Source organism: Antechinus flavipes, chromosome 3, assembly GCF_016432865.1.
Source record: "Antechinus flavipes isolate AdamAnt ecotype Samford, QLD, Australia chromosome 3, AdamAnt_v2, whole genome shotgun sequence".
NCBI lineage: Eukaryota > Metazoa > Chordata > Mammalia > Dasyuromorphia > Dasyuridae > Antechinus > Antechinus flavipes.
Genome location: NC_067400.1, coordinates 542100704 through 542119870, shown reverse-complemented (window position 1 = coordinate 542119870; position 19167 = coordinate 542100704).

Below are 19167 nucleotides of genomic sequence, written 5' to 3'. Positions count from 1 at the left end.
AGAAGGCATGTAATATGTGCTCCATAAATTATTGTGGAACTGAATATCCTTGATCTTAGTCTCAACTTCAGGGACAGTTCTTGGCTGTGGAAAATGTTTTCTCCATCTCTAGAGTTTCCTTTCTTAGTGTTTTGAGTTTTCAGACCCATAGCGCCTCCGAGCAGCAATGATGAAACAGAGCCATTGATATGATGAAAGCATACCCCAGAAGTCTTAGTTGTCTGAGATTCGCCTCTGAGCCATTTTTTAAATGCCTGTTTCATCCATTCATTGGCTCAGCAGTCCCAAAGGTCAGGGCTTCCACTTCCATGCTGTGTAAATGACTGGTTGAACTTCCCATTTCCATGTGTTTGACACAGCGGCGCAGCAGACACATTGATGCCCACTGCTCCCACCTACACAGAAACCTTTCCTGGCACGGTAAATGATTGTAGGTTCCAACGAAGGAGAAAAGGAGGGCAAATCCGGCAGCGCCCGCTCCCTCTGGACAGATCCAAGCACTGTGGAGGTGGATCTATTTGAGGAGGGGTAAATTAGGAAGCTGCTTCTAGATTTATCCCAGGCAGTGCAAACATTTCTGCATAAAAATTCATCTAAATGGCAAAGTCTCCCGAGGACAAGGATAATGATGCTATATGTTTATAAAAAGGCTGCCTGGTGGCTGAATGTTGCTCCTGGAGCCAGCTCAATGATTAGATATTTATATCTAGTAGACTGGCATAGAAGCAAAATTAAAAAAAAAAGCAAGGGAATGCTGAAACATTTGTGTATCATTTCTTGTTTGGGCAAGTAGGTATTCCTCGATCCCTGTTCTCCTAGGGAAAATTCGGTTTCTCTGAGCTCTGGAGAGTAAAGATCCCCATGTGCTGAAAAAGAAAATTCTAGGAAATCATTGAATTCAGATTGGGAGGATATCTAGAGACTTTCATTTTTCTGAAAGAGAGCTTACTGAGAAATTGATAGAGATCCTGCTTTCTCTCTATTATTTTGATCCTAATTCATGGGAGACTCTCTATTCTACTGTCCAGGAGTGTCCCAGTGAATGTAGGATTTCTTAAAGATTAGTAGTTATGAAGTTTCCCTCATCAAAACCCTCTTTGTACCTTGACTGGGGGCCATTGAGAAAGAACAAAGTCTTCTTTTCCATTCTTTATGATCATTTGTTCAGTATTCTAGCCCCCATAATACTTAGAAATGTCCCCATCTTGGCTATATCCAGTCAGATTATTGGATCAGAGTAAGAACATAGATTATTGATTTGCTTGGGCTTGATTTAATTAGCAAGATACTGAGATTCTTTTGTGCACAGCTATTCCTTATTAAAGCTTTTTATTTTCAAAATTTATGCATGGATAATTTTTAAACATTGACCTTGCAAAATCTTGTGTTTTAAATTTTCTCCCCTTTTCCCCCACTTCCACCCCTAGATGGCAAGTAATCAAATATATGTTAAACATATTAAAATATATATTAAATCCAATATATATACATATTTATACAATTATCTTGCTGTACAAGAAAAATCATATCAAAAAGGGAAAAAAATGAAAAAGAAAGCAAAATGCAAGCAAACAGTGACAAAAAGAGTGCAAATACTATATTGTGATCCACACTCAGTTCCCACAGTCCTCTCTCTGGGAGTAGGTGGCTCTTTTCATCACAAGATCATTGGAAATGGCTTTAATCTTCTTATTGTTGAAGAGAACCACATCCATCAGAATTGATCCTTGCATAGTCTTGTTGTTGCTGTGTACAATGATCTCCTGGTTCTGCTCATTTCACTCAGCATCAGTTCATGTAAGTCTCTCCAGACTTCTCTGAAATCATCCTGTTGGTCATTTCTTACAGAACAATAATATTCCATAACATTCATATACCATAACTTACTCAGCCATTCTCCATCCGATGGGCATCCACTCAGTTTCCAGTTTCTGGTCACTACAAACAGGCTTGCCACAAACATTTTGTACAAATGGTTCCTATTTCTAATCATGATGGTGGTTATGTGAGGAGGGTGTGGGTAAAGAGAGAGATACCATAAGTAATTGAGGACTTGTAATCTTGGTTTTTTTGTTCATGTTGAGTCATAGACAGAACTGGAAGGAGTTTTAAAGAACTTTTAAAAAGTTTTAAAAATAACTTAATTTAACCATTCATTTTACAGATAAAGAAACTAAGTATTCATTGCCTTTATTTCCTTGTCAATAAAATATAGGAGTTCTTCCTGTTCTTTCATTGCTAACAACAAGAGCTTAGAATATATTGCAAATGAATAGTTATAATCATCATACTTTATATAATGTAGTGATTAATACTTTTCAGAGAAAAGGGCATGAGTTTAAGATATAGGACACTTGGATTCTAGGCCTGACATTGCCTCTAATTAGCTGTGGGTTACATGGAGTGTTCACTGGCACCTCTGGAGGGAGGATTTGCTGAGCCCTTTTTAGGGCTGTTCATCCACTTTTGGTGCCCAAATAGTCACCTAACTCTTATCTGTGACTCCAAGAAGCTCCAGCATTTGTAGTAGCCACACTAAGTCTAAAACTGACTCAGCAGATGGATTAAGTCAGGCTGGGGGAAATAATAGGCCTCAGAACCATTGGTGAATTAAGGGGATGTCTATCCCAAGCACATGAAAACTTCCCCCTCAGAATGAGCTGAGGAGAACAGCTTGTTCCAATGGTTTAAGAGGTTGAAAGCAGGAGCTGAGATGTCGGATGTCTTCCACTGCAGTCCATTGCTGGTCACCTTGACTTTTGTCTTGCCACTGATGACTTCGGAAGAAAGAGTGACCCTGCCTTACTAAATCCAATTATGCAAGGCAAAACATCACTCTGTGACGTCATTGGTCCCCTAAAAATGAAGGACAAACGACAGCAATATGGAATCCCTAAGCAATCATGTTGCCCCTCTGAAGCTCAGTTTTCTTATCTGTAAAATGAGTGAGTTCCATTATTGAATCTTTAAAATTTCTTCTAGTCCTTAAATGTTCTTATGTTATCTCATACCTGAACCTTTCCTTATCAGCAATGCTGAGTTCTTTCCCTTTTTTTCTCCTCTATATCCTATTTACAGCTAGATGATGCAGTAGCTAGAGCACCAGCCCTGAAGTCAGGAGGACCTGAGTTCAAATCTGACCTCAGACACTTAACATTTACTGGCTGTGTGACCCTGGGCAAGTCACTTAACCCCAATTGCCTCAGAGAAAAAAAATTAAAAAGGGATAGTTTTATCTATATTGCAAATAATCCTTGGGAGTGGTGGAAGAGATCTAGAAGGAGGCTGGGATTAGTGTCTTAGACCTGCTGAATGTATCTGTACATTCCTAGGATGATGATGATGATGATATATATATATATATATATTTTCCCCTTAAGACTACTTCCCTAGTAACTGAGTATTTCTATTTACCAAATGAGGAAGCATTGATTTCAGCAGAGCCATCCATTGGTAATTTTATAGAGAGCAAAGTACAATTCTTTTGAGATTTAGCCTGACTTGGAGAGACAAATTGGATCCAATATTTTCATTAAAGTGGTATCACAAAGAGCATAATCAAGAGTAAGCTGACTTATTTGGGTATATTTCAAATCAAACCTCAAAAACCTTCACAGAAGTAGTAAGTCTCATCCAAGGGTACTTAACCTGAGATCCCCAAACTTAAAAACCTTATTTTTTGACAATGTACTTGATTTCCTTTATAATCTTATATACTTTATTTGACAAATTTAAAAACATTATTTTGATAAGGGGATCAACAGACTTTCCCAAATTTGCAAGGGGATCTAGGAAACAAAACAGGCTAAAAATGACAGCCTCAGACTAGATTTAATCATGACAAGTGAGTAGTTATGTTCCAGATTGGTTTGTGGTCCTCCAAAGGCATCATTTTGGTATTTGCCTATGAATGGGACTCAGAGATGGTAAGTGATCTTTTAGAAGACTCTGCTCTATACACCTTCAATTTAGGGCCTCCCAAAGAACTCTGAATGGGTGAAATCAATCCTAGATAGATATGGGAATCTTAGTTCTGCAATGACATTTGGTTTGCTCAAGCTATAAGCAATTGCTCAATAATTATTGAATATCTGATGTGTATGAGGCATAATTCTCTGTGCTTGGTGCTGAGAAATATCAGACTCCATGTCAGACTTCTTGCTTATAATTAGTTTAGTTTGCAAGACATATTCAATGGAAAAAATAAAGACCAAAAAGTTAACCAGTCAACGTGCATTTTAAATATTTCTAATCTTATCTGCCTCACGCTGTGCAAAATGCTGGGGATAGAAAGAAAGGCAAACATAATCCTTGTCCTTTTTTTTTTTTCTCAAAAGCTAACCTTCTAATGAAATAGTTGTAAATGCCAAAAATATTTGTTGCTGTTCAGTTGTTTTCAGTCATGTCTGACTCTTTGTTATCCCATTTGGGGTTTCTTGGCAAAGACCCTGCAGCGCTCTGTATTTCCTTCAACAGCTCTTTTTGCAGGTGAGGAAACTGAGGCAGACAGGGTTGTGAGTTCCATCTCTGCCTTTTATTCCCTTTATGAAATTGAGTCCCCTGACCTCCTTGAGCTTCTATTTTCTCATCTATGATATAAAGATGTTGGATTACTGAGAACAGGAAGGGAACAATCATTTATTAGATGTCTAGCATGGGCCAGGCACTTTGCTGAGTGTTTTGCATGTATTGTCTCATTAGAGATAAGTAATTAGAGCATAGGACTTGTACTCTAGAAGCCCTGAGTTCAAATCCTTTCTCAGACACTTGCTGGGTGATTCAAATCATTTAATCTCTGGCTCAGTTTCCTCATCTATAAAATGGAGATAATAATAGCTCTCCCAGGATTGTTGTGAGGATCAAACGAGACAAGATTTGTCTAATGTTTAGCACAGTGCCTGGCAAATAGTAGCTATTATATAAATTTTAGCTATCATTATTATCTTATTTGCAAATCATCCTTGGTAGTATATCACAATCCACTTAGACCTTGAGGCATCTTTTCATTGCTGTTTATGTGACACACATTTTGACTCTTTGGCAGCTGAGGTAGTCCCTGATTGGGAGCCCAATAGCATCTTCTTGGACCCGTCTGTGATCTCATCAGCCCGTTCTGATGCTGTGGATTGTGGATACCTCTTGTCCATGGTCTCCCATAAGCGCAGTTCATCTTGCCTGCTTAGAGGTCCTCCACATTTCCTGCAATCACAGGGGTGCCCAGAGCTTTTGTGGGCTCTTCATCAGTCATCCCTGATTTTTGCTCCTTAACCAGCTCATCTCCTTTCAGTCGCAGATCTCTGTGTTTCCTGGCAATTCTCCATTAATAATATTCTGCTGATGACTTGTGCACATCATGGCCCTTTTTATTGCCCTTTTAGTGACCCTAGCACATTTCTTCAGAAACTGCAGTGTTCCATGACTCACAGTCACTCAGTGACACCAGAAGAATATTGATGTTAAAAAGATGGGACATTGTTTCAAGGGGAATCTTGGATTATTCCAAGCACTGCAAAATTTCCCAAATTCTGTCCTATATATTAGGTCAGGTCTGTGTAGCCAGGATATATGTACTGAGGGATTAGGCCTCTGGCTGTCCATTCAACTTCCTATTATATAATAATCTCAAACCTCTCCCCTTCCACTCTTACCTTGGAAACCTCTCAAACACTGAGTTTGCATGTGTCAATCTCATTATCAGTGTGGACATCTCTGGAAAGTGTACTGCCAAGGTAAATTAACTTATCCTCAGCTTTCAGAACTTTTCCATTTGCTGTAACTGATGGTTCCAGGTATGGTGTGGTGATGGTTGATGGAGCCCCTGTGTTTTCTTGGTGATGTTAGGCCAAAATTAGCACAAGCAGCCCAGAAATGACCCATACTTTGTGGCTTCTCAGCTTCTGAGGCTGCATTGAGCGCCTCCAGTTTTCAAATAATCATTGTTTGCATTTAACACTCCCTCAGATACACACTTATGTATATGTATGTATGTGCCACTTGTTTACATGTTGTCTCCCCAGAGGGCAAAGACTATGCTTTTATCTTTCTTTATATCCTTAGTCCTTAGCTTAGAGCCCAGAACATTAAGTACTCAATAAATGTTTCTTGATTTCATTTGACTTGACTGGGTGCCAAGAGTCACACATGGATATAGCTCAAAGACAAAATGAAACCATTCCTGTCCTCAAAAGATTTATTTTCTTTTACTTAAAAATTAAAAAAAAAGATTAATGGCATATTATTTTTCTAGTTACAAATAAAGATGTTTTCAATATTCTTTTCTTGTAAGATTTTAGTTCCAATTTTTTTTGTCCCTCTCTCCCTTACCTCTCCCCTCCCCAAACCAGTAAGAAAAGTGATATAGATTACACATGTACAATCAATTTTTAAAATATATTTCCATATAAGTCATGTTGGGAAAGAAAAAACAGAACAAAAGGGAAAAAAACCACAAAAAAAAACAACAACAAAAAAGGTGAAAATAATATGCTTTGATCACATTCAGTGTTGCTATTATCATGAATAATGTTTTCCTGGTTCTTCTCATTTAACTCAGCATCAGTGTAAGTCTTTCTAGGCTTTTCTGAAATCAGTCTGTTCATCATTTTTTATAGAACAATAGTATTCCATTATATTCATGTACCGTAACTTATTTAGCCATTCCCCAGTTGATGGGCACCCACTTAATTTCCAGTTCCTTGCTACCACAAAAAGTGTTGCTACAGTAATTTTTGGACATTTGGGTCCTTTTCCTTCTTTTATGATCTCTTTGGGATACAGACACTGCAGTAGAACAAGGTATGCAGAGTTTTACAGCTCTTTGGGCATAATTCCAGTTCATCAACAATGCATTAATGTTCCAGTTTTCTCACATTCCCCCCTAACATTTATCATTATCTTTTCCTGTTATCTTAGCCAATCTGAGTGGTATGAAGTATGAATGACATAGAACATTTTTTCAGATTTAATTAAAGAATTTATTTTCTATTGGTCAAAATATGCATAAGTATTTAAGTAATATATAAGGCCAAAAATATACAACATACCTAAATAACATGAATATCTATAAGTAAATACGAGCTTGCCTCGCTTTATTGCACTTTGCTTTTTTTGCACTTCATAAATGATGTTATTTATGAATTGGAGGTTTGTGGCAACCTTGAATTGAGCAAGTCTATTGACATCATTTCCCCAATAGCACATGTTCTCACATCATGTCTCTGTGTCACATTGTGATAATTTTCACAATATTTCCCACTTTTTCCACTATGATTATATTTGTTATGGTGATTTGTGGTAAGTCAGCTTTGATGTTATATTGTGAGTGTTTTAGTGCACCAGGCACTGACCCATATAAGACAGCAAACTCAATAGATAAATGTTGTATGTGTTCTGACTTCTCAGCTGACCTGACATTCCCTATCTTTTCCCCTTTCCTCAGGCCTCCTTATTCCCTGAGAAACACAATATTGAAATTAGGCTAATTAAAAACCCCAGGACGACCTCTAAGTGTTCAAATGATGGCCAGTATCATTGTTGGCTTATTTTGAGAAATTGCCACAACCATCCCAAACTTCATTAACCATCACCCTGATCATTCAGTAGTCATCGCCATCAAGGCAAGATCCTCTACCAGCAAAAAGATCACTGAAGGCTCAGATGATGATTAGCATTTTTAACAATAAAGTATTTTTCAGCAAAATAACTGTTTGGACATGTAATATTGTATTTAATTTATACTTTAACATATTTAACATGTATTGGTCAACCTGCCATCTAAGGAAAGGAGTGGGGGGAAGGAGGGGAAAAGTTGGGACAAAAGGTTTTGAATTGTCAACGCTGAAAAATTACCCATGCATATATCTTGTAAACAAAAAACTATAAAAAAGGGAAAAAATCTAAAAAAACAAACAATAAAGTATTTTTAATTTTTTAGATATAATACTATTGCACATTTCATAGACTATAGTATAAACATAAGTTTTGTATGCTTTATTGCAGTGTTCTAGAACCGAACCTTCAATGTCTCTGAGGTTTGCCAAAAATGGGAGAATAAAGGATCATGATTCTTTTCTGTGCTCACCTGATCTGGTCTAGTCACTCTTTCCAAATTCATTTTCTTAAGTTCAATTTTCAATTTCTCAGCACATTGAGTAGTGAGATTGTATTGATGATGAAAATGGGTCCTGAGAGGTGAAATAAATTGAATATATGAATATGTTCAAGCAAGAATTTATTCTATTCTATTCATAATAGAATAATGTCAAAAAAAAGTCTTACTATTGAGTCAAAAATCAATTTTACAAGTACAAAATGGGGGAGGTGTGGTTAGATGTAAATTTATCTAGAAGGGATTGGGACAGTAATCTTAGTTGACTGAAAATCCTGTTTAGTTAATAGTATGATATGGCAGCCAAGAAAACTAGTAAGATCTTAGATTGCCTCAAGAAAGATACAGCTTCAAGAAATAAGGAAGTCTTACATAGTCTGGCTATACTTCTTCCTGCTCAATTTACATAAAGACTATCATGTTCTATATTGGTCAACCTCCCATATGGGAAGGGGATGGGGGGAAGATGGGGAAAAATTGGAATAAAAGGTTTGGCAATTGTCGATGCTGTAAAATTACCCATGCATATAACTTGTAAATAAAAATCTACAATAAAAAATAAATAAATAAAAATAAAAAATAAAAATACTTTGGGAAAAAAAAGATTATCATGTTCAATTTTTGTCATTGATATGATGGAGAATGCAAGAATTCATTCTGGGTGAGAGTCAGGTGAAGAAACTGAACATGGTTAAGGGAAAGGAAGACTTTGGGGGTTGGATCATTATATCTCCAGGGATTTGACCTTGTCATAAAGAACGAAGATTAGATTTATTGTTTTTCTTTCTAGTGGACAAAAGTAGGAGCACTGGGTAGAAGTCCTTAAAAAGTCAATTTAGGCACGACATCAAGGAAAGAATTCCCAACAATTAGAGTTAGGAAAAAATGGAATGTGCTTTAAATAATGACTGGAGTCCTCTTTTCCATGTGTTGGAAGAGGTGTGTACTTTCTAACTTGAAATTCTGGAAGGCAACTACCATTAGTCATTCCCATCAAATGGCCAGAGAGTAGTACTAGATAGGATGGACCATTAATTTGACTCTGTCTTTCATATATCAATCAACAATTAATTGCATCATGTTCCTGGCATTGGAAATACAAAGACAAATGTGAAAGTGACAGTTTTAGTCCTCAGGGAGCTTAGGTTGTGTCAGCCCAGATAGCACTGTACATATATCAGTATAGAGAATAGTTAGTTGGTTGGTTGGTTGTTCCTTGGAAGACTGGTCCTGCATTCTCAAAAAGAACCAAAATGACATTGCTATGTCGGCGTCAAGTTCTAGTGTGTCTGCCTCTGGATGGTCAGACCCAGGTGAGCTCACAATACTTGACCACAGGTGGGACACAAATAGTCCCTGTGAACATTTGGAGCAAACTCTCTAACTTTGCATAGCTCTTGTTTCTTTTGAATTACTTCAGTTCTGCTCTGCTCATGGAGCACTTCTTTAATGAGGGCACAGCACTAGGTGGTCCTGTCCCAGTATCTCCCATGTCATACAATCAATTCTAAAATTCCTGAGAGACCTGGAGAATGACCTTGTAAAGCTTATTTTTGATTGGTTGCCTTTTGTGAGTTTTCCATAAAATAATCTTTTTGGCAGGTGTACATTTTACATTGGAACAATGGTCAGTCCAACAAAATTGTGCTCTCTGCAAGAGAGTTTGAATGCTTGGCAGTTTAGTTGGAGAAAAGACCTTAAGTCTAGTTTCTTATCGTGCCAGCTGATCTCCAGAAACTTTCTAAAACAATTCAAATGGAAGCCAGTTTTATGTCATGACACTGGTTTATTCTCCAGTTTTCATAAGCATACAATGGCTCTGTAGACCTTCAGTTTGTTGGTCAATTATCTCTTCTCTCCCACACTTTCCTTTGCTAATGTTAGTAGCAAGGATTTATGGAAAACTATGGCAAAATGTCATTCCTGGAAAAGTTCATCAATATTGTATGTCAATTTCATGATATCATAGGTTCTGGGTCATGGGTGATAGATACTCTTGAGTTTTCCCACTCACCAATGGAGCTTGCTCCCATGCTTTTTAATACGATGTTTTCAGCCTTGTTGTCAAATGCCTTCAAGTAGGACAAAAAAGGCACCAAGGTCAGCTCTCCAGGATATCATTTTGCCCAGTCCCTAATCCTCAAGCAATACTACTTTTAAGTTATTCTAAATAGATGATTCTCTTCTTCTCTCCCAGAAAAAATCATGTCATACCCAGGAAAATATATTGGCTGTGGAATCAAGAGAAACCTGAGTTCAAATGCTTTTACCTGTTTGGACCTTTAAAAAATTAATGTCTCCCCTCTTCCCCCTAGTTACATGCATGTAAAGAGAATTTTTTTTTGCTGAGGCAATTGGGATTACGTGACTTTTCCCAGCTGCTAAGTGTTAAGTGTCTGAGGTCAAATTGAATGCAGATTTTCTGTTTCCAGATGATTGTGCACCCATAAAGTCTCTAAACCTGAGATACAACAAATCATGGATCAATTCTCTGCTGTTTGTGTTAATTTTGGCATAATAATTAACACAGGTACTCCATCAGCCAATACCACATCATCCATATGTGGAACCATTGGTTGCAGCAAATGGAGAAGTTTTGAATACTGTGGATAAGTTCATTTATCTTGTTAAGATATGATCTCATATATCAGTATAGGACATCCGTATTGATAATGAGGTTAACATCTGGCAATTTTGCCAGCGCTAGCTCAAATACGGAATACGTAGGAATTAACCATATACACTAACACATGCACACATACATGTACTTATATATATGCATATATGTATGTGTATATACATATATATTTATATAAATAAATATGTGTGTATGTGTGTGTGTGTGTGTGTGTGTGTGTGTGTGTGTGTGTATACCAAATACTATATTAGGTGCCTTACTTAAAATTGTTATCTTATTTCCTCCTCACAACAGTTCTGGAAGTGGTGCTATTATCTCCTTTTTACAGATAAGGAAACCGAGGCAAACTGGTTAATTGACCTACCCAGTGTCACACAGCTAGCAAGTATCTAAGGCTGGATTTTCCTGACTCCAGACAGAGAGCTTAATAAAAAATTATGTAATAAATGATAATGAATATAACCTTTGCTTATCCTTATCCTTGGAGTCATTCCTGTTTAGCCAATTTGCAGTAGGAAATTAATTGAGGAAAAGTCACTGGGTTGATAATAAAAAGGGTTCCTAAACCAGCTTCTCTAACAGTGATAGAGATTAGGTATTGATTATTTCCTGTTCTCAAGCACTGCTAGAGACTTCATAGTGTTTCTTAGAGGGACAGTTGTTTCTTGGTTATTTTCAGAGTTAATTACTATATACAGTATCAGAATGGGTGTGGTGAGACAATACTTAGGTTAGTCAAAAAAAGTCCAATAAAAATGGACCAAGATTCTCTCCTTTGAAATAAGCAAGGAACATGGGGATAATTTGGATTAGATAGGCTGGCAGGGAAAGGACTGATTTGTATCTTCTTTTTCAGTGGTATATTGAATCATTCATGCAGCAAGTATCTGGAGAGTGGGAGTGAGTCATATATTGCTAACTATGGAAAAAAAAAGCATTTGCTAAGCTTCTGAGTTATTACTCATTTTCCCTCATTCTGCATCAGCAGAGAATGGTCCCTTACTAATACCGCCTACTGAGTGATGATCCAATATTCTCTCAGGCAGGCAGGTCTGACACAATTTTTCTCTAACTCTGATAAATTTGGCAGGAGCCTTCTTATTTGGCTCGAGAGATGTTTGCATTAATGTGGGGACTTATTTTTAGTTTGGGTGTTAAAGGAATTGTTTAGTAACAAAATGGAACGTTTAGATTGTGTAGCAGCTGGAGAGAATGCTCTTCTCTTCCACAGCAATATTTGAACAAATGTTCTTGGCTCTGACTCATTACTCATGTATGGAAAAGGATCTTTTCATACATGCTCTTCCTATAGTTGCTATCTGGGGCTGCTTTTCCTTTTTATTTAGAGAGAATTTTCACTGAGCTCACTAGGAATGACTAAGAAAATGGCTAATACACAGTCCATAGATCCAGCTGAATTGTTGGTTGGGGAAAACTGAGTGTGGTTACAGATGGCCAGAATTGCAATGTGACCTTGGTCATCACAACCTTTCAGTGATTTACATTCTTTGTCTAATAGCCACAGAAATACCCAACAATCCAGTGGAGTATTTTCTGATAAGAAAATTATTTGGGAATAGAGAAGTTGTAGAATTTTAAAAGGATAATTAAAATAACTAACACTTATGTAGCCCTTTAAGGTTTATAAAGCCCTTTACATACATTATTTAATTTGATCTTCACAGCAGCTTTGTCAAGCAAGTAAAAATAATAGCTAAAATTTATGTTTGAAGATTTCCAAAGGGCCTTTACATATATTAACTCATTTAGTTCTCACAATAACCTTGTGAAGTAAGTACAGATGATATTATTATTCTCTCCATTTTTCCAAATGAGACAATTTAGGCTTAGAAAGGTCCATACAAGTTGTGAACTGATCCAACCATTCTGGAGAGCAATTTGGAACTATGCCCAAATAAAACTGTGCATACCCTTTGACTCAGAAATTAAGTCTATATCCCAAGAATATTAAAAAAAAAGAAACAGACTTGTTTGTACAAAAATATTTATAGTTAGTCTTTTTGTAGTGGCTAAGAACAAATTGTAGTATATGAAAGTAATGGAATACTAATGTGCAATAAAAAATGACAAGAAGGATGATTTCAGAAAAACCTGGAACAGATACAAAGTTGAAGTGAGCAGAACCAGGAGAACATTGTACACAGTAACAACAATATTTGTATGATGATCAATTGTGAATGATTTAACTAATTTCAGCAAATTTAGGGCAATTTCAAAAGACTCATGATGAAAAATGCTGTACCTCTCCAGAGAAAGAACTGATGAATTTTGAATGCAGATTGAAGCATAATATTTTTCATTTCTTTATTTCTCTTTCTTTTTTCTTTTTGGTCTGTTTTCTTTTATAACATGACTAATATGGAAATGTATTTTGCATAATTGTACATAATATGTAAAATGTACATAATTGTACATACAATTGTAATTGTATAACCTCAGGGAGGGAAAAGTGGTGGAAGAAGGGAAAGAATGTGAAACTCAAAAATATTTTTTAAAATGAATGTTAAAAATTCTCTTTACTAGGGCAGCTAGATGACAGAATGGATAGAGCACCAGCCCTGAAATCAGGAGGATCAGCATTTAATCTGGCGTCAGATACTTAGCACTTAGCAGTTGTGTGACCCTGGGCAAGTCACGTAATACCAGTTGCCTCACACCAAAAAAAAAAAAAAAAAAAAAAAAAAGTAACTGGAGGGAGAGGGGAAACATTTTTTTTTTTTTAAGGTCCAAACAGTTGAGTTTTTTGGAAATCAGGTCTCTCTTGATTCCACAGCCAAGATGTGTTCTGGGATACTACATGCCTTTCTCTGGAAGAGAAGACAAGAATCATCTATGCAGAATAGTTTAAAAGTAGTATTGCTTGAGGATTCGGGACTAGGCAGAATGACTTCCTGGAGAGCCTTTAGTCCCGTGATTTTATCATTCCAACTTAATATGAAGATGAAAGCCGGAGTAGATGAGGCAGTTAATGTCTATACAGGTTGTGAGCTATTCAGAAAGAATGGCAATCTGAAAACCATTTATCTTTTGGCTTTATTTTGCTTTATTACATATTAAAGTCATGAAAGATTTGTTGACTTATAGATGAAAGAGACTTGATCAAGTCTGAAGTTTTGTAAAATAGCCCTTAAGCCCTGAGATAAAATTTTAGTTCTTGATCCTTTCCAATAGCTAGCTAGTTTGATGTACATGTACATGTATGTATATATGTGTAATGTACATATTTGAATATGTAGATATGCAAAGAATTCACATTTGTACAATGCATTAAGTCTTTAATTTAATGAGGATAGTTTTTAGGGTATTGAGAGAATTCTAGAATTTAATAAATTTACTGAGAACTCAAAATTTAAAGTAGTAATAATAGCTAGTATTCAAGTAAGATTTGAAAAGAGCATTTATAAATATTTTCTCATTTCATTTTCACAAAAACCTTGGGAAATTGGTGGTATTATTATCTTCAGTTTACAGATTTAAAAAATGATGTAGAGGGAAGTTAAGTGAAATGAATAAGGTCATATAGCTAGTTTCTGAGGTTAGATTTGAATTCAAGCCTTACTGACTTCATAAAAGAGAACATTGGAAATCAACCCATTAGGAATGAAATAGGATTATGGGTAAAATTTGTGGTTTTGCCCTCAACAATGTAATTCAAAAGCTGAATAGCTAAGGAGACCTGAGAAAAGATCGTTGTATTTAGTAATTAAAAACCAACCTTGGAGAGCAGAATTCTAACAGAAATTGTAGTATAAGAAGGAGGTAGAAACATGGAGTAGGTTCAGGTAAGTGCTCTGGACTCTTATGTGAACAATACATCTGAAAACTTGGACCTGGAATAGTGAATTATCTCATCTTTATTCCAAGGAAATCAGGATCTAGGAATATTTTTAAAAAAACCTTATTGGATATCAGATCAGGATCTGAGCTGCTTCTCACATTTTCTGTTTCTTTTTCTTTCTTTTAAAAATTGAAGAAAGATACATTGTCTTGTCAAAAATATACTTTGAACTGGGACAGTCTGTGACCTTGTGTTCTGAATCAAGAACACCATGTGACATTAGCTGATAACCCAAATAGTATCTTCTATTTGTTTGTTATTTTTTATTATTTTACATAAGTTTAGTTGACATTTTTTGTTTCTTATATTATCATTATATGCCATGTATTTCTCCTCTTTTCAGAGAACCATTTCACGTGACAAATATATTTTTGGAGTAAAAAAAGAGAAAAAATCAGCACAAACGATTAATACATAGAAAATGTCCAAAAAAATGAATGCTTTGTGTATTATTTGTAGATCTGTTTTGTTCAGAAAGGGTAGTTTGGGATGCCTACTTATATATCTTCTTTGAGACCAAACTGATTTTTATAATTTTGTTATATTTCCATTTAAATTGTTGTAGTTACTGTGCAATTATTTTCTTGGTTCCACTTACTTCATTCTCTGTTACTTTATATATAATCATCTGTAGTTCTTTTTTATACATCATACACATCATTTCTTATAGCACAGGAGTATTGCATTACATTCATGTGCCACAATTTGTTTAGCCATTTCCCAATTGATGAGCATCTACTTTGATTCCAATTTTTAGCTATCACGAAAAGTGCTGCTACAAATGTTTAGGAATATATTGAGACTTTTTTTCTTCTCAGTGTCTTCCTTGAGAAATAATCCCAGAATGGAGCCTCTATTTTATTTACATGTTCCAAATTGCTTTCCAAACCATTTCACAGCTCCACAATATATAAACCTATACTTCCACAACCACTCTTTTATTGAATGTCGCCATTTTTTGTTATTTTTGCCAATTTGCAGAATGTGAGGTAAAGCCTCAAAAGTGTTTTGATTTTCATTTCTCTTCTTATTAGTAATCTGGAGCATTTTTTAAAGTGTGAATACTTTGAAGTTCTTTTTAGAATTGGTTATTCATATCCTTTGACCATTTATATGGTTAATGGATACCAAGCCCTTGTCAGAGAAATCTGATACAAAGATTATTTTCTCCATTTATTCATTTCCCTTTTTATCCTAGATGCATTAATGTCTCTGAAGAAACTTTTTAGTTTCAAATTTTCTCTTCTTCTGTAAACACATTATATTCCTTTAGTTCATTTATTCTTTTTTTTTTTGAGGTAGCCCTATTCCCTTACCCCTGCTCCCCTCGTCTTTTGATATTCTTTCCTCTCCTCCCCTTCAGTTAATCCTATTTCTTAGTTTTTAATTTTCTCTTTTTTGGTTCCCCTTCCCCCCCAAAATTTTTTTCCCTCTTTTCATTATCCATCTTCTCTTTCTGTTTATCTTCGACCCTCATTCTTTGATTCATAACTACTATAATTATCTAGTCCCTCCTTTTTTTCTATGATCTTCATGATATCAAAATTTACAAGTCTAGTTTCTCTCCTTCAGACCCTTCCTACTATTGCTTTGTAGGGCTCATTACATGGATTTTCTTTTCCCATTGTGCCTCATTTCCAGACAATTATTTTTACTACTAAGAGTAATAGTGGTGGTAGTAGTAATTGTAGTTAATATTTATATAGTAGTTGCTATCTTCCAGGAACTGTATTAAGTACTTTACAATTATCATCTCACATTTGATTCTCACAGTAACTTTAGGTGCTATTATCTCCATTTTACAGTTAAAGAAACTAAGTAGAGATTAAGTGACTTGCTCAGGAAATAGTTAGTAAATATCTGAGATCTTATTGGAACCTATTGGAACTTTCTGATTCAAAGTCCAGCACTCTAACATCTTTGATACCTTTACTGACACATGATATGGCCCTGTCCTTGCCCCTGAGTTTGGAACACTACTCTAGAACAAGTAGAACAAGATTGTTCTAAACAATCTTCTAAAAAAGATGTATTTTCATCATTATATGGATTCCCCTTTCCTCCAGATTTCATCTGGTGTAAGGTTCTCCTTTCTCTTTATCATTATCTTTTCATTCACAAAAGCCTTTGCCAGTGGAAGCCCCCCAAAATAAGGTCATCTTTCTTTCCCCTCCTTTTCAATCTTTCCATTTTCTTCTTCACCCACTCCCCTGTAAGCTCTTGGCTTTCTGAGACTCCAGAGGTCACCTTCCCCTCATTGCTAGCCCATGATGTGACCTCAGTACATTGCACACTCCCCTTGATCCCCTTACTCCCCATCCACTTCTCATGTTAAAATTGACTTACAAAAGAAGCACAGTCTCTCTTAAAGTCAGGGGTGGCCATAATACCGCTGTCTATCTTGTCACTGTTATCTCTGCCATATTTTTGCCCTCATCCCTTTCTCCTTGTGTAAATTTAGAAAGAAGTCTTACTGGTCTCTCTGTTGTCACTATATCACTATTACTGTCTTTCCCTGCTACTTTTTTTTTAAACTTCTCCAGCATTTTTATTATTTAAGGTATTTGAAAGGCAAACATGCAGTTCTGGTTTTCTTTCTAAAATGTTTCAAAGTCTTCATTTCTGAATACTCATTTTTTTCTCATATAGTTAAATTCAAATTTTCAGAGTAGGTCACCATTCTGAGCTTCATTACTCTTTGGAACAGATTATTTCATTCTCTGCTCTTTTCCTAAAGGGTGGAGAATATCTTGTATTATTTGAATGTCCTTTCCTTTGTATCTGACAGTCTTTCTCCTGATGGCTTATAGAACTTTTTGTTTCTGAATTTGAATGGTTAGATTTAGCTATTTTATGTTTTGGAGTCTGCAGACCTGGATTTTTTTCTCCCTTTCTAAAGGTGATCTGTGAATTTTTTCCATTAGATTTTATTTTCTTCATTATGGTGTTAAGTTTTTTTATCCTCTCAATACTTTAAGATGTCTATATGTATTCTGTATTCAAGATGAATATGTTTTGCTTGTATTGAAATGTTATGTTTTTTTGCTTCTCTTCTTCTAGATTGCTCTTGACTTCTCTATATTGGTATGACCAATCTATTGTTTTCCATTTTATTTCTTTAGGAAGGCTTGCCATTGTAGATACAATTTTTTCTATTTTGTTCATTCTTTATTTTTGGTAAAAGACATAAATTCTACACTCACAATTTTCACTGCTATTTTAAATAGTGTATTGTGATTTCACATTCTCCTCAAATTTTAGTCTTCTGTCTCATCAAATGTTGGATCATTTTTACCCCCCTTTTTTGACTGTAATTTTCATAGATGCTTAAACTTGCTTATTGGATTTGGATGTCACATTTCTTTCTATTGTTACTGTTTTTTTTCTGTTGATGTATATGTTCAACTCAAGGTTTTGGAGTTTTTTCCCCTGAAATATTTGGTACTCTCATTCTTCTTTCCCCCTAATTTTCCTTGTCACTCACATTTTTACTCCTTCTCCTCTGATTGTGGCTTCCTTAGGAGTTGGTTCTCAAAATGTCACAGCTTCATGTTGTCATGATGGACTTTTCATGGTTCACTAGCCTGGGTCTCTTCCCAAGTAATTCTTGGGTACTGACCCAGGCCCCCTTTGGATGCTGTCTTTTCCCTCAGGCTTAATGAAGGGCTGCATAGCTTCTCACAAGCACTGTACCTTATTCTGATGACCTGTCCCTTTCCCTTTTGGGCCCTGTAACAGCAGTTCAAAGCCTGATTTCTTTAATGTCAGCTGTTTAGAGTTTTGTAGCACTGGTGCCTCTGAGTTGCAGTCCCAAGGAGGCTTTTGCTCCTAAAGGGTAATGAACAAGCATTACACAGTCTAGAACCGGGGTCTCCAAGACACTGGAAAGAAGGAAAGGGGAATGGGGTGCGGAAGTGGGTTTTGATATTAAATCTGGGTTGAATCATATCTTGTACCAGATACTACAGTCTTGCAGCCAACAATGTGAGAGGTAGGATAAGGGTGCTGAGTGAGCTCAGAGTTAGGGAGCATCATTTCTAGGATTTGGGGGGGATTTTTTTAACCTTCTCTGGGTGTCCTGGACCATGGAAACTGCTGAAGTTATTCTATCTTTGGGACATAACTTCTATTTTGAAGAGATTTGAGAAGACATTGGAGAAAATATGTAGACCACCATCTTGTTGTTCCCATGACCCTAGTAGTATCAACAGTATCTTTTTAAAAGAAAAAAATGAATAAGTTGGTCTCGGCAATTATCATAGCAATCAGAATTTCCATTAGTCCTCAGGTGGGAGTGGAGGGGTAAGGGTTCAGATAAAGGGATAAATGAAGCCTTAGGGATCATAGTATCAGACTTTAAAAATATCTTAAAAGTTATCTAGTAAAACCCCTTTGTAATGTCTGGGCAAATATAAATGCCCCACACTGGTCGCCAAAATGTAATATCCGGGCTAGCTTTCTGGAGGATCTCTGGACAGGCCTTGTCTTAGCAAGAGAGTCACCACGAGGATGATCAGGGATAGAGTCTGGAGTCTGGATTCTGAGCTCGAGCTCACACACTCT